The sequence below is a fragment of the Panthera uncia genome (assembly GCF_023721935.1).
Source record: "Panthera uncia isolate 11264 chromosome B2 unlocalized genomic scaffold, Puncia_PCG_1.0 HiC_scaffold_24, whole genome shotgun sequence".
In the NCBI taxonomy this organism is placed as follows: domain Eukaryota; kingdom Metazoa; phylum Chordata; class Mammalia; order Carnivora; family Felidae; genus Panthera; species Panthera uncia.
This window is the reverse complement of record NW_026057580.1, coordinates 7,182,230-7,201,325: the sequence shown is the minus strand read 5'-3', so window position 1 is coordinate 7,201,325 and position 19,096 is coordinate 7,182,230. Positions and strand designations below refer to the sequence as shown.

At 48.8% G+C, this 19,096-nt stretch overlaps 1 protein-coding gene across 5 annotated transcripts in view; it reads left to right on the top strand.

The window, feature by feature from the left end:
- The first annotated feature begins 3,419 nt into the window (after positions 1-3,419).
- Positions 3,420-19,096, top strand: part of PPARD (peroxisome proliferator activated receptor delta) — an 83,907-nt gene continuing 68,230 nt past the window's right edge. For 2 of the 5 annotated variants that reach the window (XM_049653399.1, XM_049653394.1), the window contains exons 1-2: positions 3,420-3,575; positions 7,369-7,452. The gene's annotated coding sequence lies outside the window, so the exon portion shown is untranslated. Of the gene's footprint in view, positions 3,576-3,611; positions 7,453-19,096 lie in introns of those variants that run through there. The other 3 variants (XM_049653397.1, XM_049653395.1, XM_049653396.1) reach the window with 3 other exon arrangements.

Genomic DNA, 19,096 nt, shown 5'->3' with positions numbered 1-19,096 from the left:
CTATGGACAAATCGAGTCAAAATGAAGATTCAAGAAACAGAAACTGGCTGATTTAAGTTAAAAAAGGGGGGCGGGGATTTATTAATAGAGTATAGAAGAGTTCCTTAAATAACTGGGAGGATGAGAGAAAGCCAGCTTGGAGGCTGTATAGTCAGGAACAATACCTCAAATTATGGCACATGGCAGTGCTTATGAAGACACCCTAGCTGCTTCGTCTGGGTATAGTCGCTGCTGATTCCGTGGCTAATACCACTGGTTTGGTATTCTTCTTGCTGCTTCTTACAGCTAGAAATCAGGTGAGCTGCTGCTGGGCCACTTACCCAAATGGATTATGTGTGCTTCCCAGTTTTTCATCTTCCCAACTTCCAGTGGAGCCTTGGTCACGTGGCAATACCCTAGTTGAAAAGGGAGCTGGAAGCAAATGCCTGACATTTTCCAGCTTCTACTGTGGAGGAAGAGTCTAAAGTGGGAGATTCCTGGGGCGCCTGGGTGGCTCAGTGGGTTGAGCATTGGACTTCAGCTCAGGTCATGATCTCGTGGTTTGTGAGTTGGAGCCCCACATTGGGCTCTTTGCTGTCAGCATGGAGCCGGCTTCAGATTCTCTGTCCCCCTCTCTCTCTGCCCCTCACCTATTCATTCTCTCTCAAAATGAGTAAATAAGCTTTTAAAAAATAAATAAATAGGGGTGCCTGTGGCTCAGTTGGTTAAGCATCTGACTTCACCTCAGGTCATGATCTTGTGGTTTGTGAGTTTGAGCCCCGTGTCAGGCTCTGTGCTGACAGCTCAGAGCCTGGAGCCTGCTTCAGATTCTGTGTCTCCCTCTCTCTCTGCTCCTCCCCTGCTCATGCTCAGTCTCTGTCTCTCAAAAATAAATGCACGTTTAAAATTTTTTTTTAAAAAATGAAATGGGAGATTCCCCAAATATGGGAAGATGGTTCAGAAGTTAGGTAGCCAAAAACAAGGAAGCCTTGAAGAGGACGGATATACAGAAAATGGCACATTCTGAGGCTAGCAATCTGGTGGCAAAGGGAGCCACAATCATTTTATATGAGGAACTAGGGATGTTGTATAGGGGAATGGGATCAAACACCAGAAGGTCTCTTATAGGGAAAACAATTCGACTTAGTTTACTTCCAAGGGAGAGGACAGACACTGTTGGGTAGGTGCACCAGAGATATAAACTTCTGCTCAATATGAGGAAGATTTTTATTTTTTGTTCTTTAAAACAAAACCAAACCAAACCATGTTTCCACTATGAAAAAAATGCTCAGACTAAAAATGTAGAAAGATAATAACTCATAAAAACAGAACGCAAAGACAACTGTTGATAACATTTTAGCGTTTCCTTTGTTTTTTTCCTATCCTTTTTGTTTGCCCAACAGTATACATAGCTATATATTCCCTATATATCATCAGATACTGCTTTTTTCCACTTACTATCATAACTTTTTTCTTCCGATTTTTTTTTTTTTTTTTTTTTTACTATTTTTATAAATAAAATATTTCATCAGGAGCATACAAAATAATTTACCTAAACATTTCTCTGTTGTTGACAGTGAGGTTATCTCCAGTTTTTTTTTTTAAATAATATTGCAATGAGCAATAGAATTATGTGGTCTAAATGTTAAATACATACTTGCTAAATATATTATGTAAAATATTTTCTTTATCTATCTTTTAATATAAAAATGAAATGAGGTGGAAAATGTAATATCTTGACAGTACTCCCAGAATTTCTTTTAGGAAGGGAGCTGTTGTTATTTTATCTTTTTTTAAAGTTTACTTATTTATTTTGAGAGAGAGACAGAGAGAGAAAGAGGAGGAAGGGCAGAGAGAGACAAAGAATCCCAAGCAGACTCTACACTGTCAGCACAGAGCCCGACGTGGAGCTCGAACCCAAGGACAGCAAGATCATGACCTGAGTCAAAACCAAGAGTCAGATGCTTAACTGACTGAGCCATAAGCCTCCTAAGGGTAGAAAGTAAGATCTTCAGGGTTGGAGTGTTGGCTGGAACCCTAGCAAAAAGAGATGGGGTTAAGATGTCTCTATCTGCCCGGAAATGAGGAAGAATTTGTTTTTTCTCCAGAGAGGGTGGGATAGAGGAGAGAATGGTGGGTCAGGGAGGAGAGTAGTGATTTGGGAGAAGGCAAGGCCCTAAGAGGTGAAGGGCCAATCAGAAAACTTCAAATGGGTTGTTCAGAAAAGACTCTAAGGAATGTCTGATGTGTAAGTTTAAACCTTTTGCAATGCATCATGTGACCCTGCTCCAGGGCCCAAAGCGTCATGATGATGTCTTCTCTGCCCATGAATGTTTTGTGTGGGAAGAGGTGTGGGCAGTCTTCAGGAAGGGCTTCGTTTCTACATTTTTGAACTGTGGCACTACAGCAGCCTGGCAGAAACAGGAACCTGGAGGCAGAGAGATTCAGAAGAATATAAATCTCCAGAAATTTGCAGAAATCTTAGGGAAGTCTTTGACCTCCACAACCCATTCTTACTTCAATCTCCAAGGACAAGGAGGTCGATGCCTGAATTACAAAAGTAATGCACATTCATTTCAAAAAGTTAAAAAAGAGAGAGAGGGAGGGAGGCAGAAGAAAAACAATCACTCATAGTTCTATCATCCAGACACCTGAGGGTGTGGCCTGAGAAATGTACTTAAGGGGAAGAGGTAATCCTAACTTTAAAAGACATTTGGAGAGAAGGGAGTTACCCATTGCTCATATACCTGTGAGTCAAGTTTTGTTCCTAGCCAGATAACAAACCCAACTTCTTCCGCCATACTGCCTACTAGCTGCTAGGTATCTTGTCATGGTATATCTGAAGGGACAGGTTGGGATAACAGGTCCCTTCCCAGTCCTCAAGAACTGGGTTAAGAAGCAAGAACAGAATTTGCTACAACAGTAAGGAGGATGCTCCCCATTTAGGTGGGCAAGCATATTACTTAAGTACAAAGGAAGATAGGTAGAAAGTCCATAAGCATAAATTTCTAGTTGCAGAAGCCTCTCCAGGGAGGAAAGTCTTTTCTTTAAAATTACAGGCAACACGGACTCCTCCAGTGGAGTCTGGAGACCCAGGTTCTAGCCCCGGCATGGCTTCTGACCGCAAGTCACTCACACTCCCTGAGACCGTTTCTTCAGTGGAAAGACGTGGAGGCTGTATTAGACGACCTTTAAATTCCCTTCCAGCTTTAAATTCCCTTTTGTGATACTTGTCAGACTTGTCTTACGGCCCTGGAACATCCCCTCCTCCTCCTCCCTCAGCTGCTACGCCCGCATCCCACACCAGAGGGCGCTCCAGGCGGGTCCTGGGTAACATGCGGTGGGCGGAGTGCAGAATCAGGGGAGCGTCCAGGACGCGCGGTGATTGGCCCCGGCCGGGGCGGAAGGGGGCGTGGGGAGAAGGGGGCCGATCTGCGCGGTGACCTCAGGATGGTGGGGGCGGGGTCGGGCCGCGCAGCGTGTGACGCCGCGGCCGCCTCGGAGCTGGGGATTAATGGGAAAAGTTTTGGCAGGCTTCGGAGGATTCTGCGGAGCCTGCGGGACGGCAGAGGCGGCGCGGGAGGCGGCCAAAACAGGTCAGTCCGGGTCGGGGGAAGCGGTAGCAAGCAGCGGAAGGAGGTGGCGGGCCCGGGCTGAGGCGGCCAGCCGGGTTGGGACCCGAGGCCCGGTGGGGAGTGGGGTGGGGGGAGCGGCAGGGGTCCGCGGGTTGAGTCGCTGTGGCTTCCCGATGGCCCGGCCCCGGCCGGTGCGCCGTGGTTTGTTGCTCTCCTGGCGCCCGCGCGCCCCCAGCCTTTTGGTCCCCCATCACTGAGCCCGAACCGCGAGCCTCCCCCACCAGACTCTGTGCCCCCTCTTGGGCCTAGTGGCTCCGTCTTGTCCCATTTCTGTGTTCTGAGAGCTGGGTCTAAGGTTCGGGGTCCTCTTCCCTTCCCTACCATTGCCTCTGACCTCTTCCTTCATCCCTTCTGTGGTGTCTCCAAATCATTGCCCTCTTTACCGAGGATCTCCTTGGGGATCTTCTCTGTCCCTCTCGTTATCTTTATCTCCTGCCTTCGTCCCCCTGTCTGCCCTCTCGGTCTTTGCTCTCTTTTCCCATCCTGGTCCCCCTTCCCCCATTTCCTGCCCCCCCACCTCAGGATTACCGCTCCCCCTCATCTTCGCGGTGTTATTAGGCTTTTTCAGCCCCGTGCCAGCAATCCCTGTCTATCTAAGCCCCTTTTACCCTGGCTACCCTCAGATGCCCTGTTTTCGCCTCTCTCTCTAATTTCCTTATTAGCCCCGTCCCCTGCATTCCTGTCACCTACCTCCCAGTTCCTTGCCTCTACTTCGGGAAGAAGCATTAGCTAGCTCCACGCTCTACTCCGCTTTTCCCTTGACTTGCTGTTGAGATACCCCCCTGGGGTGGGGTGGGGGGCATTCAGCCCCTGATTGAAGTAAGGGGCTGAATGTCTGAGGTAAATAGCAGGCAGGTCTGTTTGGGAGAATTGACTTGGGTGTTGCATCGGGGATGATGTCCAATTTGTACACCATTCTTCTAATCTCAGTTTTAATACTTCCCCTTTATGGGTCTGTTGACTTCCAGGAACCCTTGGGGAGAGACCAGCCGCTGAGTTGGGTGTGTGCCAGGGGTAGCTGGAGGCCTCATCCAACTCTTTTCCCCTTCCAGGAAACAGGGCTCCGTGTCTTTCCACTCTGGATGTACCCAAGCATGGTTACATCATGATACTCCAGATTATCTCTGTCCTCTCTGCCCACCCTTCTCCCCGTGCCCCATCCCAAAGAGCTAAGAGAAGTCTCCAGAAGTTGTGCCCCAGAGAATGCCTTAACCTTTTTCCTCTGTACTGTGTCCAAGACATTTTTTTCCTGCATGAGTTTTGAAATAGATTGCCAGCCCGATAGCCCTGGGGGTTGGCAGGCGGCTGTCCCGTTTGTTATTGGTCACCTGAACCAGCCTCTGATTTTCACTCGTACATCCCTGACCTCACTGAATGTGAGGGCCTCTGATGTCAGTCACTGAGCAGGTTCTCTTGAAGATTCTTCCTCCATTTTCCTTGAGAGCTTAATTTCCTGCGGATCCAAGAGGGAGGCGGACCTTAAGTTCTGTTCCTTTTGCCCTGCCAGGTGGATATCTGCCTGGGGAGGTTGTGGAGCTGTATTGGTTAGATGGTGTCCGGAATTTGAGTTGTGTCCAGTCACAGACATATCCTCTCTGGGGCTAGAGACCCCACCACCTTCTTGATGTGTCTTCGTGTCAGGCAGAAAGTTCTTTTCAGATGCTTTCAATTTGCGCTCCTTTATTTGGCATTGGTCCCCTGGAGAGATCTTCAGGAAATAACATATCCTCTGTTTCTGCCCAATCTGATCTTGGAGGATTCTGAAAGCATGACCCACTCTCACATTTAGAAATGAAGGCCTGTTGTTTCACCTGGCTCTGGGTTTCTAGGTCTCCTCTTTTGAGGATCGTGCTCTCTGTCTTTGAGCCAGAATTGGACCCAGAATTGGCAACCTTCAAGAGCTGTGGTGGACAGCCAAGTGAACCAGCTTGGACCAGACTTTAAAGTTTTGGAATTCTCTTGTGCACTGACCCTTTTCTGTGAAAGGAGTACGATTATGGACTGCTGAGCCAGTTTCCTCTCCACTGGCCCCTGAGCCCCTTCCTAAGCAGTACTTGTGTCGGATTTGGGCAGAATGGACCAAAAGGGGTGGCCTTCTTCCTGTGAAAGCATCCCTCCAGGGTTTGAATGGGTCATTCTGATGGAGGTGAGCTTGTGTGTTTGGCAGTAATTTAGTCCAGTCTCTGGCTCCCAAGGACTTGACCTGGCTCTTTGAGAGGTTTGCTACTGCTCTCTTTGCTTATCCGTTAGTGGGGCTCTGTACCCAGGCAGCAGGTGAGAAGGGCCTGAGAAGAGGGCAAGCCCAGTCCTTATGCAACAGCTTGGGCACCAGCAGCTCTGGCTGGATACATTCCTTCAGTTTGTCCACTCTGTGGCCTTTGTGGATGGTCAGGATTATCAATTACCAAGTTCCCATTCAGTGATTTTTTGCAGAGTTTGGGCCAGCCGTCTCTGTTTTTCAAAAGGTGTAGGCAGACAGACCCCTGACATTATTCTACAGAAGATGTAACCTGTCAGCTCCTTAGTTTAACGGACTGTTCTTTTGTTTGGCTGCCTTTCTCCTTGCCTCTCCACCAGTGTTTTCTTCCTTTGGTGTGTGCCTCTACCCATTGAAGAAGAATGGCCCTTACCAGGCCTGTGGTCCCTCAGATCTCTTCCCTAGGGGCCGGATAGAGGATAGCCATGTTGTACACTGGCCTCGGAAGCAAGTAGGCTTCTGCTTTGGGTAGAGTACAGCTGTTCTGGCTGTTGTGCAAGCTGTCCTGAGGGCATGCAGATCCTGGCATGTTCTGGGACCGTGTAGCTCCTCTCTTTCAGGAGTTGGATTGTGGCTTTAAAGACTTCAGCTGTATAGCCTGTCACTGAGGCTCACCTCCCAGTGTGTTCCCTGCTGGCTGGGAAGCTCAGTTGCAGGGCCCTTGTCCAGTGCCTGAGTAGGGCCTGGAAATGCCAGGAGCTGCCCCACTGCCTTGCACTGTCCACGCTGGGATCACTCTCTTCTTCCTCCCTACCCAGCGTTTCCACAGACTTGGTCTGTCCTGCCAGGCTCTGGCTTGTGTCGGGTCAGAAGTTCTGTGTGTGATGATTCCCTGGTCTATGCCATGTTGTCCCAGATTGCACAGTGGCTGCTTGTCAATGGTTTCAAATCCCCGAGCATTTTTCTGTGCCTTGGGATCCAGGGGGAGGAGCCACTGACAGCAGCTGGTTTCAGAGGAGAGCTGGGCACTTGCTTGAGCCTGGCAGGGAGGAGATGGCCTCTTGCATCAGGTTTCAGACATGTGGGTCTTCTTCCTTGGCAGGTGGTTCCTGGCCTTCATAACTCCGAGGCTGGTGATTGGGGTGTGACTCTAGTCCTGGTTCCATGGGGCTTGGGTCAAGGACTCAAGCATGACTCAGGGCATCTCCATTTATGAGCTGCCACCTGTGGGGGATGTTGGACTCCAGATCCTTCTTCACGTTGCCAGCTCCTTGTGCCCCACCCTGGTAAAATCAGCAAAGCCGGTGTCTGCTTACTTGGAAATCAGCACACTACTTCCAGGACTGGGAAATATTTGCTGACTCAGGCTCAGAATAACAACATCTCAGGGGGTGTGTGTGTGTGTGTGTGTGTGTGTGTGTGTGGGAAGGACAGAGAAAGAGCCAGCTTGCTCGGGAGCACCTTTTGAGCCCTAGTGTTTAATTATAATATTAAAGCTGCTTTTCTGACCCCTGGTGCTTCTCAGCTGAAGATGTTGGGTTTCTTTCTATCCTGCAGTGTTGCGTGGTGTTTTGGGCATGCACGTGGTACTCACGCAGTGGCTTCTGTTCACCGACAGATGAGGACAGATGCACCAAAGTGGTAATCCCATTTTCCTTACACAAGGACCTCTGACAACCAACTGACACATCCCAGATTTAGGATCCTGGCCCAAAAGATGAAGTGATTTCACTAGGGCTGAGTTCCTAGATCCCAGGTGTCTATCATAACATTTGGTACTCATTGTTTACACATAGTGGGCATTTATTTAAACATTATTAAAGGTCTATGGCTTATGTAGTTTTGGGGAGAGCACTGAGATTTTTCACCTTTACACCCACTAAAACATAGACTCCACGAGGGCAGGGACTTAACTTTGTTTCCTGTTGTGTCTAGGACTGCCTTGCACCGAGGAGATGCTAAATGAATATTTGTCGAATGAATCAGTGTACAAACTTTTCTTCTCTGTCTGTGTGGGTGCCAGACAAAGATGGTGTCTGTCATTTTCTTTCATTTGTGCAACAGACATTTTTGAGTGTCTGCTATGTGCCAGGCACAGTAGTAGATACTTGGGGAATGATGATAGTAAAAAAAACCAGATTCAGTCCCCATCTTATGGGTCTGTGGTTTGCTGGCATATGTGAGCTGGGCGTAAGAAATGGAGCCGTTTTCTTCCATCTCTGCTAGCGTAGCAGATCTGCACAATGCTCTGGGCTTCTTGTTACTGTTTCCCTGTTTGTCCTCAGGATGCCTGGCAGATTTCATAAACTCTCAGAAGGGGAGCTACAGGGAATTCGATGTCATTGTCCCAGCTATTTGGGAGGCCGGGCTATGGCGAGGTCCCTGCCGGGGGCCAGGGAAACATGGGCTCCCATCTGGTTTGTTGTAATCTCTGAAGTTCAGTGGTTCCAGGAGCTGTTTATGAGCCTTACTTCCCTTTCTCTGCCTTTAACACCCTGTGGGTTTTCCTGTTGCCAAACAGGGTGCCGAGCCCATGTGTCTGTCAGTCTGTGGGGGTCAGGTTGTTTGTGGATCTTGCAGGAAGGCCTCAGGCGGGGGCCCCTCCTGTTGTCCAACCCGTACCAAGTCCTTTCGTCTCAAGGAAATGTGCATGAGGAAGAAGGGGGGCTTGGGAGACTTCTGAGGTTCCCTGCGAGGGGATAAGGTAGAACTTCCCCCTGGGTTCATTGCTCTGTCGTTTGTGTCAGCAGCAGCTAGTCACAGTGGCAGCAATTGTACATGTCCAGGGGTCACTTGTCCAGTTTATCCCTAGGCTCTGAGCTCCCAGTCCCAGCTAGAAGTTTTCTTTCTTAGTTTCCATTGGCAAAAGGTGAGGCTGTCAGAGTTTTCAGTGCTAATCTCAAAAAACTGTGGTTTGGTTGTTATCTTTGTCTTTCTCATCTGAGGCACTTTTGTGGGTCAGGTGCTGTGACAGATGTTTCAGAAACGGTCCTTGGCTGCTCCCGTCCCCCAAGTGTGTGGAATCTAGTTGGGGAGAGAAGACATGTGCACAAAAAGATTTTGAGGGGTGCCTGGATGGTTCAGTCAGTTAAGCGTTCAACTCTTGATCTCAGCTCAGGTCATGATCTCATGGTTTGTGGGTTTAAGCCCCGTGTCGGGCTCTGTGCTGACAGTATAGAGACTGCTTGGAATTCTGTCTCTCCTTTCTGCCCCTCCCCACCCCCTCTTTCTCAAAATAAATAAATAAACTTAAAACAAAGTCTGTCAAATACTCAAATCTAACTTATAATTTGTTACTCTTGGGGTGCCTGGGTGGCTCAGTCGGTTAAGTGTCCGACTTCAGCTCAGGCCATGATCTCACAGTTCGTGAGTTCAAGCCCCACGTTGGGCTCTGTGCTGACATCTCAGAGCCTCGAGCCTGCTTCGGGTTCTGTGTCTCCCTCTCTCTGCCCCTCCCCCACTCATGCTCTGTCTCTCTCCCTCTCAAAAATAAATAAACACTAAAAAAACCTTATAATTTGGGGCGCCTGGGTGGCGCAGTCGGTTAAGCGTCCGACTTCAGCCAGGTCACGATCTCGCGGTCCGTGAGTTCGAGCCCCGCGTCAGGCTCTGGGCTGATGGCTCGGAGCCTGGAGCCTGTTTCCGATTCTGTGTCTCCCTCTCTCTGACCCTCCCCCGTTCATGCTCTGTCTCTCTCTGTCCCAAAAAAATAAATAAATAAATTAAAAAAAAAAAAAAAAAAACCTTATAATTTGTTACTCTTTTCTTTCAAGTAAAAAATGTTGTGTCATGAAAAAAATGACTGGTTTAGCTTGCAACTCAATCTCACGACTGTTTTTTCTCGATAACCACGTAACTCTTGTTTTATTACAAAGAATATTTAAAAGACATGTACTTAAAGGTCAAGATTTAATGAAGTTAGTTTTTATTGTCTCATTTAGGACATTCTTTTTTTTTATTTTTTTTATTTTAGAGAGAGAGGGAAAGAGGGAGAACCCCAAGCAGGCTCCACAGTCAGCATGGAGCCTGATGTGAGGCTTGATCCCACAACCCTGGGATTATGACCTGAGCCAAAATCAAGAGTCAGGTGCTCAACCGACTGAGCCACCCAGGCGCCCCTCATTTAGGATATTCTTAAGTGGAATTGATAATTTATTATCTTTCATTGTTGTTTGAGTTGACTGGCTCATCTGGGCAGTTCTTAGTTGGGATATATTGCTTTAGTCAAATGGAGGCTGGGACAGGAGTCATTTGAAGGCTCAACTGGGCTGGACATCCACCCTGGCTCACTCACATGGCTCGCGCTTGATGCTGGCTGTTGGCTAGAGTGCTTACATGTGGCCTCCGCATGTGACTTGGTCTTCTCACAGCACGATGGCTGGATTCTGAACAGAAACATCCCAAGAGGGAGTATACTGAGAGATCCAGGGCTAAAGGGCAAGGTTTCTTGTGACCTAGCCTTGGAAGTAACACAGTGTCAATTCCTTTGTCTTTTCCTGGTCTCAGGACCAGTTCAGATTCAGAGGACTGCACAAGGGTATGAATACCAAGAGGCATGGTTCATTGGGAGGGAGAGAGGGCTCCTCAGAGACCAGCTACTGCTTCTTTTTTAGCATCCCTTTTGTGAGGTAGCCTGGCCGGTATATATGAGTGATACTTCCAGGAGAAAAGTGCATCTTCTCACGATTTCCATTCCTGGGAACCACTGTTAGTTAGGAAATTCCTAGTAGGTTGATAGAGGCCATCGAATGCCAGGTGAAGGAATTTGCACTGTGTGTTTTTTGGGCAGTGGATAGCCATTAATGGTTTTGGAGCAAGGGGTGATTGTGTTAATATTGCATTAAAGATTGATTGAATGGAGAAAGAATGGAGATAGAGAGGTTAGGTAGGAGACTACTCCAGTGGTCTGAATGTGAGGAAATTCTTCCTCATACTAAATCTGAGTTCCTCTGGTTTTGATTTCGATCTTTCAGCCACACAGATTGAGGACCCAGGGCATGGCTGGAGGAACCCCATCCCCCCTTTATTCAGGGATGCTGGTACACAGGAGAGATCAAAAGGTTCACCAAAGGTAGAAGGCAACTAAAGTCAGGTTTAATTGTCAAGGCGCATTAAAAAGTTAATAAAAGAAAAAAAGAAAAACCAGTTAATAAAAGAAAAAAAATAAAGCTTCGTTGTAGCACCACTAACAGTGTTTCAGTTACATCTTCGTTTCGCTCTCATGGACCATTAGGGAGCGAGGAGAAGAGTGAGAGGCAGAAAGAGGGGGACAAATTAGAGGCTGGTAGGGAGAGGGGGAGAGAAGGAGGCCAAAGGGGGAAACAGCAAAAAGAGTGTGAAGGAGGTTGGGAATGGAGGAACTGCTCCAGGCTGAGGGGCGACTCACCGAGCTGGCAAAGAGCCCACTCCTTCTGTGCTTCCTGGGGGGCCCTGGCCTCAGGGTTTAGACACCTCATGTCTTGCCCAGCCTCTGTAGCTTTTTCATTTGAGAAGAGACCGTGGGAAGAGCTGGAGTGGATTTGGTGTTGGACGGACCTGGGGGTGATTCAGCTCTGGTATACGGGGTATACGAGGTGACTGAATGGCTGACGTGAACCTCAGGCTGTGCTGAGGTCCCAAACCCCCTTTGTACCGAGCTACGTTCTGAGATGGAGAGCTCAGGAAGAAATGCCTGTCCGAAACAGTGCCTTCCCTGAGTTGCAGGCTGTGGCTCTGGGGGCCCAGCCTCAGCACGGGGAGTCTGCAGGTGCTGTTAAACAGTTGGTGTCCCGGGCAGTGCATTGCGACACCTCCCCTTCCCCACCCCTCACCCTGAGTCCAGTCTTCAGAGCCTGCCTCCCAGCCCGGCCTTGCCATCATCTCAGAAGCCCTCCCAAGACCATTACCAAATTCTCCACAGCTAATAGTGACACACCTTTGAAAGAGTTCTCTCATGAGGCGAATGCTCAAGGGAGAGGCTCCCCAGTGTTAGGGGAAAACCACTTGCTGCTGAAGTTCATTTCTGCACTGTTAGACGAACAGGTATCTAAAAACAGATTTTCCCTGCCTTCACTTGTAATCTGCTGTAACACCGTGATCCTTGTCTTATCACTGCTTTTGGCACTTCCCTCATCCAAGAGTTGTGAGCTCAGAAGCACGTGTTTTTGGCTACTATGCCAATGGAAGTGCAGGCCAACTTTGCTCTCCCAATAGGCGACATTAGCCAAGCAGGCCACGCTCCATATACAACAGTCTGTGGGCCCACTCTCCTCAAAAACAGGCCGTCCTTCAATTTGCCAGAACCCAGAGCTTTACCTATCGTCCTCTTTTCCAAACAAGCAAATGTGGTGTCCCTTCCTCAGTTTCCCTTAATTGCTTCAAATATTGCCTTGTTCATAACTCTCACTTTACTTTCTTTGCCTCTGGTTCCATTTCCTTTAGCACCAGGTTTCTCAGCCACAGACATTTTGGGCTGGGTAAGTCTTTTATTGATTGATTGAAAGTGTGTGTGTGTGTGTGTGTGTGTGTGTGTGTGCGTGCGTGCACGCGCAAGCAGGGGAGAGGCAGAGAGAGAGAATCCCAAGCAGGCTTTGCCCTGTCAGCACAGAGCCAGATGCAGGGCTCAATCTCATGTAACGTGAGATCATGACCTGAGCTGAAACCAAGAGTCAGACGCTTAACCAACTGAGCCACCCAGGCAGTCCTGGGCTGGGTAATTCTTTATCAAGTGGGCTGTCTGTGTATTGTAGGATGTTTAGCATCATCCCTGGCTTCTACCCCACTAGATGTTGATAGCTCCTCCCTCTACCAGTTGTGAAAACCAAGAATGTCTCCAGACATTGCCACATATCAAGGGGGCAGAATCACTCTTGGTTGAGAGCCACTGCTGTGTCACTTCGCCCACTAAATATTTCTGGCCAGCTGGATCCACCGGTGAACAGCACATCAGTAAAACCAATACAGTAAGCGTGTAGTTCTTAACATTGGAAATGTATCCTCCTCAGTCACGTCACTGGGCCCTTGAGGACTTTGGGGAGCAGTGAAATAATTGACAATGAGTAGCATGTTCCAACTAAGTAAGAAGCCGTATGATGTCTCCATAACAGGGACAGTGTCCAAGGTGTAAAGCAATCTCCTGGAGTGGTTGTGTTTCTTGTGTTTTGCTTTTCCAGGTCTTTTGGTGTCTGGGCCAAAGCCACCTTCCTATAGCTCCCAGAGGTGCCATGCAGGATAGAGTTGGTAATGTGTAGCGTGTAAACTGTCATTAACCTGTCCGTTCCTGGTGTCAGACATTACTAGCTGATCTGGTGCTCTGATCACAGCAGCATTCCTCTCCAAAGCCACATGAGTTCTTGGAACCCTCTACGCAAGGCAGTTCTCATGAGAGAAGGCTCACCTGCCATCCCTGATCTTGAGCTTGCTTGTCTGGTCCAGACCATTTCTTTCCAGCTTCCCCTACTGCAAAAGCCTTTGGGACAGTCCAGAGATCCTGGTGGGTTCCCTTTGACCCCACAGCACTTGCATCTTGGGATGAACTCCTGTGTGGTCCATTGGAGGCTTCAGGTTGGAGACTACCGTTCTCCCTTAAGGAGGCCTTCCAGCGGCCAAAATGCTCAGTTCCATGAAATTAGTTCCCCACCCCTTAGACAATAGCAAGCAATGATAGCAAAAGAAAGACCCTAGTCCAGGACGTATAGGATTCTTGTTCTGACCCTCTTTCATGTGGACCAGAGGTCTGAACTATGTTCCTTCCACACTTTTGGAGTCTGTCTTCTGTGGTGGTAGACTGGGTAATGGTCCCCAAAGATATCCAATATCCAGCCTGTGACCCCTGGGACTTGTAGATGCTACCTTATATGGCAAAATGGACTTTGAAGATGCAATTAAGGATCTCAAAATGGGGAGATTATCCTGGATTATCCGAGTGGGCCCTAAGTGCAGTCACAGGTGTCCTGTTAAGAGGGAGGCAATGGGAAATTTGATACAGAGGAAGGTGGTGTGACTGTCACTGGATCTCAAGATGGAGGACGAGGCCAAGGAACACAAGGAATGCAGCTCTAGAAGCTGGAGAAGGCAAGGAAACACATGTTCCCCTAGAACCTCTGGAGCAATGTGGCCTTGCCAATAGCTAGATTTTGGAGTGAAACCGATTTTGGACTTTCACCTCCAGAACTATAGGAGAATAATTATGTTTTAAGCCACTAAGTTTGTAATTTGTAACCATGGCAGTAGGAAGCTACCTATAGGTCTCATTTACCTCCAGGCACAGGTGGTGACTTGGCTGGTCCTCGTTCCTATTTTAAGGCAGTCTTAGAGCATCCCTTTTACAGCAGTTCAAGATTCTAGGTCCTGCCTTTTCCCAGACTAATATTTGAAACAATATGCTCTTTGGGGGAACCTTTAAAAGAGTTCTTAGGAGTAAAAGAGAAAGCCTCAGGTAGTGTCTGATCCTTGTTTTTGTAAGTCACCCCATACCTTCAATCAGATCAGTAATAGTTTCTTTCAGACTGCTGAGGATCCAGGATTAGTGTACATCTCACTCCGCTTCCATCTACCACTCATTAATAGGCATATATTGGGTACCTCCTATGTGCTAGGCATTGGGGTGAGGAGTGAACAAGCAGATGAAGAAGACTCCTGCTCTCATGGTGGTTGTGGTGGAGAATGAGGAGAGAGCCAGAATTATGTCGCGAACAGGTCAGATGGTGGTAAATGCTGTATCAAAAAATAAAGGAGGAAAGAAGTAGTGGCACTTTTAAATAGAGGGCTTGAGGGAAGGCCTCACTGAGAAGATAATCTTAAGGCTCGAAGAGGAGAGTGAGCCATGTATGGGAAGAATCTTCTGAGTGAGGGAAAACAAGTGCAAAGGCCCAGAGGCGGGAACATGACTGGGTGTTTGAGGAATAGTCCGGAGGCCACTGTGGCTGGAGTGGAATGAGGGGAGAAAAGAATAGAAGGTGAGGTCAGAGAGGTGACTGGGGCCAGATCACCGTTGACCCAGAAGTCTGTAAAATCTCTTACTTCACCTGGCCCTTAGCCTCTTCCTTCCTTTTCTCATCACACGACCCCTCGGTCTTTATGCCTGTGTTCCTCAGTTCCTTTACATAGAATACCTATCACATCGTACCTACAGCGCATCAGCAGGTAAACATAGTCAACTTAAAATGTTGGAAGAGGGGGGAAAAGCATTCTCCTCTTTATGAATAATAAAAGCACTTCCACTGTCAGTAGTGGTATGGAGCTGTGTTCCTAGGGATGCAGGTTGGCTGCTCTGCTCTCCCCAGGCAGTCCTGGGGTGCTTTCTGGGGGTCCTCACTTCGGTCACCCTCCTCATCAGCCCATGAGGACCTCCAAGCCCCCAGGCCTGCTACTTCTTTCCACTCCACTCCTCCTGGGCTACTTAGTGTGGGTCCCACAGCTGCCTTCCTGACATTCTGTCTAACCAGCCCACTCTTCTCCCTGCTTTCCTCCCAGGAGCAGCACATAGCCTGCCTTCTCCCCCACTACTCAGCCAGGTGGCTGGGGGCTGCTGGAAGAAGGAGCAAAGTGTGCAAGCTGGTGCCACTGCACATTTATGGTCACCACTTAGCTTCTCAGCAGCCACAGGCCTGCCCCCACCATGTCTCAGAGCCCCTAGCTCTCCTGGGAGTGGCCTTTCCAATCCGAGGGAACTCTGCCTCCTCTAGGTCCTCATGATGTGGTTTGGGTTTCTAAGAATCAGATCCATACAGGTCAAGTAAGCCCAGCTTGAAAAGTCATACTGTTCCTGGATAGTGACCCCATGCCAGTTCTGGTGCTTTGGCAACTTTTCAGAATGACAATCTGTCAGTAGTTCATGGTAAGCTTCATTGCCATCTAGGGGTCAGTTACATATTGTCCCCACAGATTAAATTCTCCATGCCTGTGTCCCTGATCTTATAGTCTGAGGTGACGCTTCCCAGAACCTGCTTTAAATAATGGCATCAAATTGATTGTTGCTGAGAAATTAAAAATCCTTGGTAATAAGCAAACTGAGCAATGATCATTTTCTGTCTCCCAAGTGAAAATCACTAGGTGAATAAATTCCCAAACTGTAGAATGCATCCAATCAAAATTGTATTATCCCAGTCTTGTTTTTATTTTTGCAGTGTATGATTTCTATGACATCTCTTTTTTTTGGCATCTTAACGCCCCAGTGTATTGACAACATCTACTTACAATTTGCCTTTCATGTCCTTACAGCGTGTCACCTTGTAGAAAAATATTTTGTCCATTTTCTAGCCCATTTCCTGACCTAGTAGGCTTATCTGCACCCAGGCCAAGGCCTGTCTCTGTCCCCTGCCAGCCTAGGGTAGCCTTGTCTTCTCACGCACAGCCAGGACCATCTGTTTTTGATTCACTTTTGTACCCCCACCCTGGGCACGTTGCAGACAACCAAGAATACCTCTCCTGAGGTGGTTCCAGCGCCGCCAGTGCTGCCCATGTGCTGCTTTCCCTCTGTGGTCTGCGGCCTGGACCTTGCCCTCCTTTCTTCCTTCTGCTTCCACCGTGAGAACTGATCCATCCATCTGATGTTCTCGATGAATCAGAGACCTTGTTGAGTCGCAAGGGAGCAGCCTCCACCGCACAGTCACGTGCTCGGTCCTGATGAGTGTTCATTAGCCACGTTCAAAGATCATCTCCCCCGAAATTGGCTCCTTGATGGGCAAGTGTCTTGTGCAGAGATGGCTCACCAAGCACTTGTCAGACGGAAGGGTGACTGGATGGCCAACCTAAGTGGCTTGCTTCCTAGAGTAGCACTGGCACTAACCTGTGCCGGAGCCCTGTCTGGGAAGTCACTTTACGGGGCAGCAGTCAGACATCTGTAGAAGGAAACTTAAGGACCCCTTGGCTAGTTATTGCTCTTCCCTGTGGTTGAAGCTGAGTGAAAGACAGCTGAGGTTTTTGGTTTTGGCAGTCTTTCCCATTTGCCTCCTTCTCTCCACTTCCTCCCCCGGGGGTCTGGGGAGCCTCCCTTCTCGTACCTCTGGCTCAGCACCTACCGTGCTATATTATGGTGGAGTTATTGCCTGCATTCTAGGCTCTGATGTCTGATTGTGAGTTCTTTCGAGAGCTGGGCTCACCCGTGTCTAATACCCACAGAAGTCAGTAGCTACCCAGGAGCCAAGCAAGCTATGGCTCTAAGGTGTTGAATGCACTGTGCTAATCACATCACATGTATCACCTTGTTGAATCCCCACAACCCTGAGAGGTAGGACTCATTATGCCCGTTTTATAGATGAGGATGTGGAGGCTCAGACTAGTTAGGAAAGTTGCCTAAAAGCTGCACAACTAGTAAGTGGCAGAGCTGAGATGTGAACCCAGGTGTGTAAAGCTGTGTCTTTGATTACCACACAGCAGGCCTCCCCACAGAGGATGGCTGGTTGACTGTAATTCTTCCGGTGTGGAAAGTACCTGCTTGACTGGCCAGACTGGTGTTGGCTTCCAAGAGCACTCCCTGCTTTTGAGCCCAGGAGAGTGTCTTGTTGGTCACTGGGCAGAACCAGATGTTGGCAGGCTTTGGAGCCCCCTGCGCAGTCTTGTGCCAGGTCAGTGGGAAGAGGAGGCCCTGAGAATGGCTGTAGTTAGTGCCTCCCTGGATCTGCTTCAAGACCGTGAGCAACCCCCTAGAACCAGAAGAAATAACCAGCCAGCTGGTGGGCCAGGCATGTGTAGTGGCAGGGGCTTGAAGGAGGAAAAAAACCAATCTCTGATCTGAGTGATTAATCAGCCTGTTTGCAGTCTGGCGAAGGGAGAGAAGAAAGAGAGAAGGTGGCCCAGGTGTGCAGATATGGAGAGAAGAAAGAAAAGGAAATTGCCTTTATTCAGATTCTCCTTTGGGCCAGATGTCATGCCATGGGTGAGCTCACTCTCCTTCATACCAGCCTGCAAGAGGCAGGTATTGGTATTCCCATTTAACAGATGAGGACGTGCAGGATCACAGAGCTTAAAGAGCCCACTCAAGTCACACACCTGACAAATGACAGAGCTGGGGTTTAAGCCCTTTGGTTCCCCCTGTGCTTCTCAGTTCAGACTGCTTTTCCTGCTCTGTCCCCTTAGCCTGGGCTTTGCAGGCACTTGTGAATGTGTGCGGGTATCCACTGTGAGCAGAGGCTGAAGCAGAATTAGGGCTCTGGGTACCTGTCCTACTCAGCTGCTTGGTTCCTACCTAGACCAGCAGGACACTGGGCTCAACGAGCAGGGCCTTATGTTTTTCCCCTTTCTAGTACCTTGCCATCCTTGGCTTATTTTTAGAGAGCTATTTTTATTTCTGCTCCCACTTCCTGACTGGAGGCGCAGGGGTTGGGGTACAGGGAAGGCTGTGGGAATCAGAAGAGACAGGCATAAGTAGCATCTCAGCGGTGTCCTTGGCTGGGCTCTGGGGACTGTGCTCCCCTGCCTGCCTTGATGGCCCCTCCTCAGGCCAGCTGTAGGCCCAGGGGATCTTGGACAGAGGGACAGTCGCACTCCTCCTTTCTTTGGCTCCTCAGAAGGGAAGGAGCTTTCCCCTGAAGCAGAACAGGAAGTAGCATGTGGCACTCTTCATATTTTTAGCTCACTGGCTCTTTCTGAGGATAAGGACTTTGAGGGAATTTGGGGTACTGGTTGAGAGCCAGAATACGTGGGACTGAGTTCTGGCTCTACTAGTAGCTTTGGGCAAGTCACTTTATGCCTCAGTGGCTTCCTCTTCTATAACAAAGGGGAGATAACTACCCCTCAGGGCTGACTTGAGGATTAAAAGAGCTCCTACTTGTAAAGGCATAGGTGTATCACTCATTGAGTGTTGATTGTTTTATTGTTAGCGGATCTCTGGACCCTAGGCACCTAGGGCTTGGGGTGGATGCCAGTACATGTTCCTTGGTGAATAGAACTTCAAGACTATTTATTTTCCTGTTTTCTTCTGAATGTTGGCTGGAGTGGGTGTTGACTCCCTACGGAGCCCACAGAGTAATTCTCATGGCAGCTTCCTGCAGTCCACCCCCTCCAGCCCTTACTTGAGCCTTGGATGAGACAGTCAGGTGAAGTGAGGAGTCTTCCAGCTGGAGGATGTCAGTCGCCACCCCCCACCCCCCGCCCTGCTTTTTTCCTTTTGCACCTTTCTGAAGCTCTGGCTTTTGGTTGTGAGCTCTGGAGGGGCAGGGACCTGGATCCCATGGGTGCAGACACGACCAGGTGATTCACGGTGCTTGGGCCCAAGGTTTTGAAGGGGGGAGGGGTTTGCCACTGGCAAGCTGTTTAGCTAGTAACAATGAAAGACATCTTTGGAAACTTGTACTTGAGGGCTTGG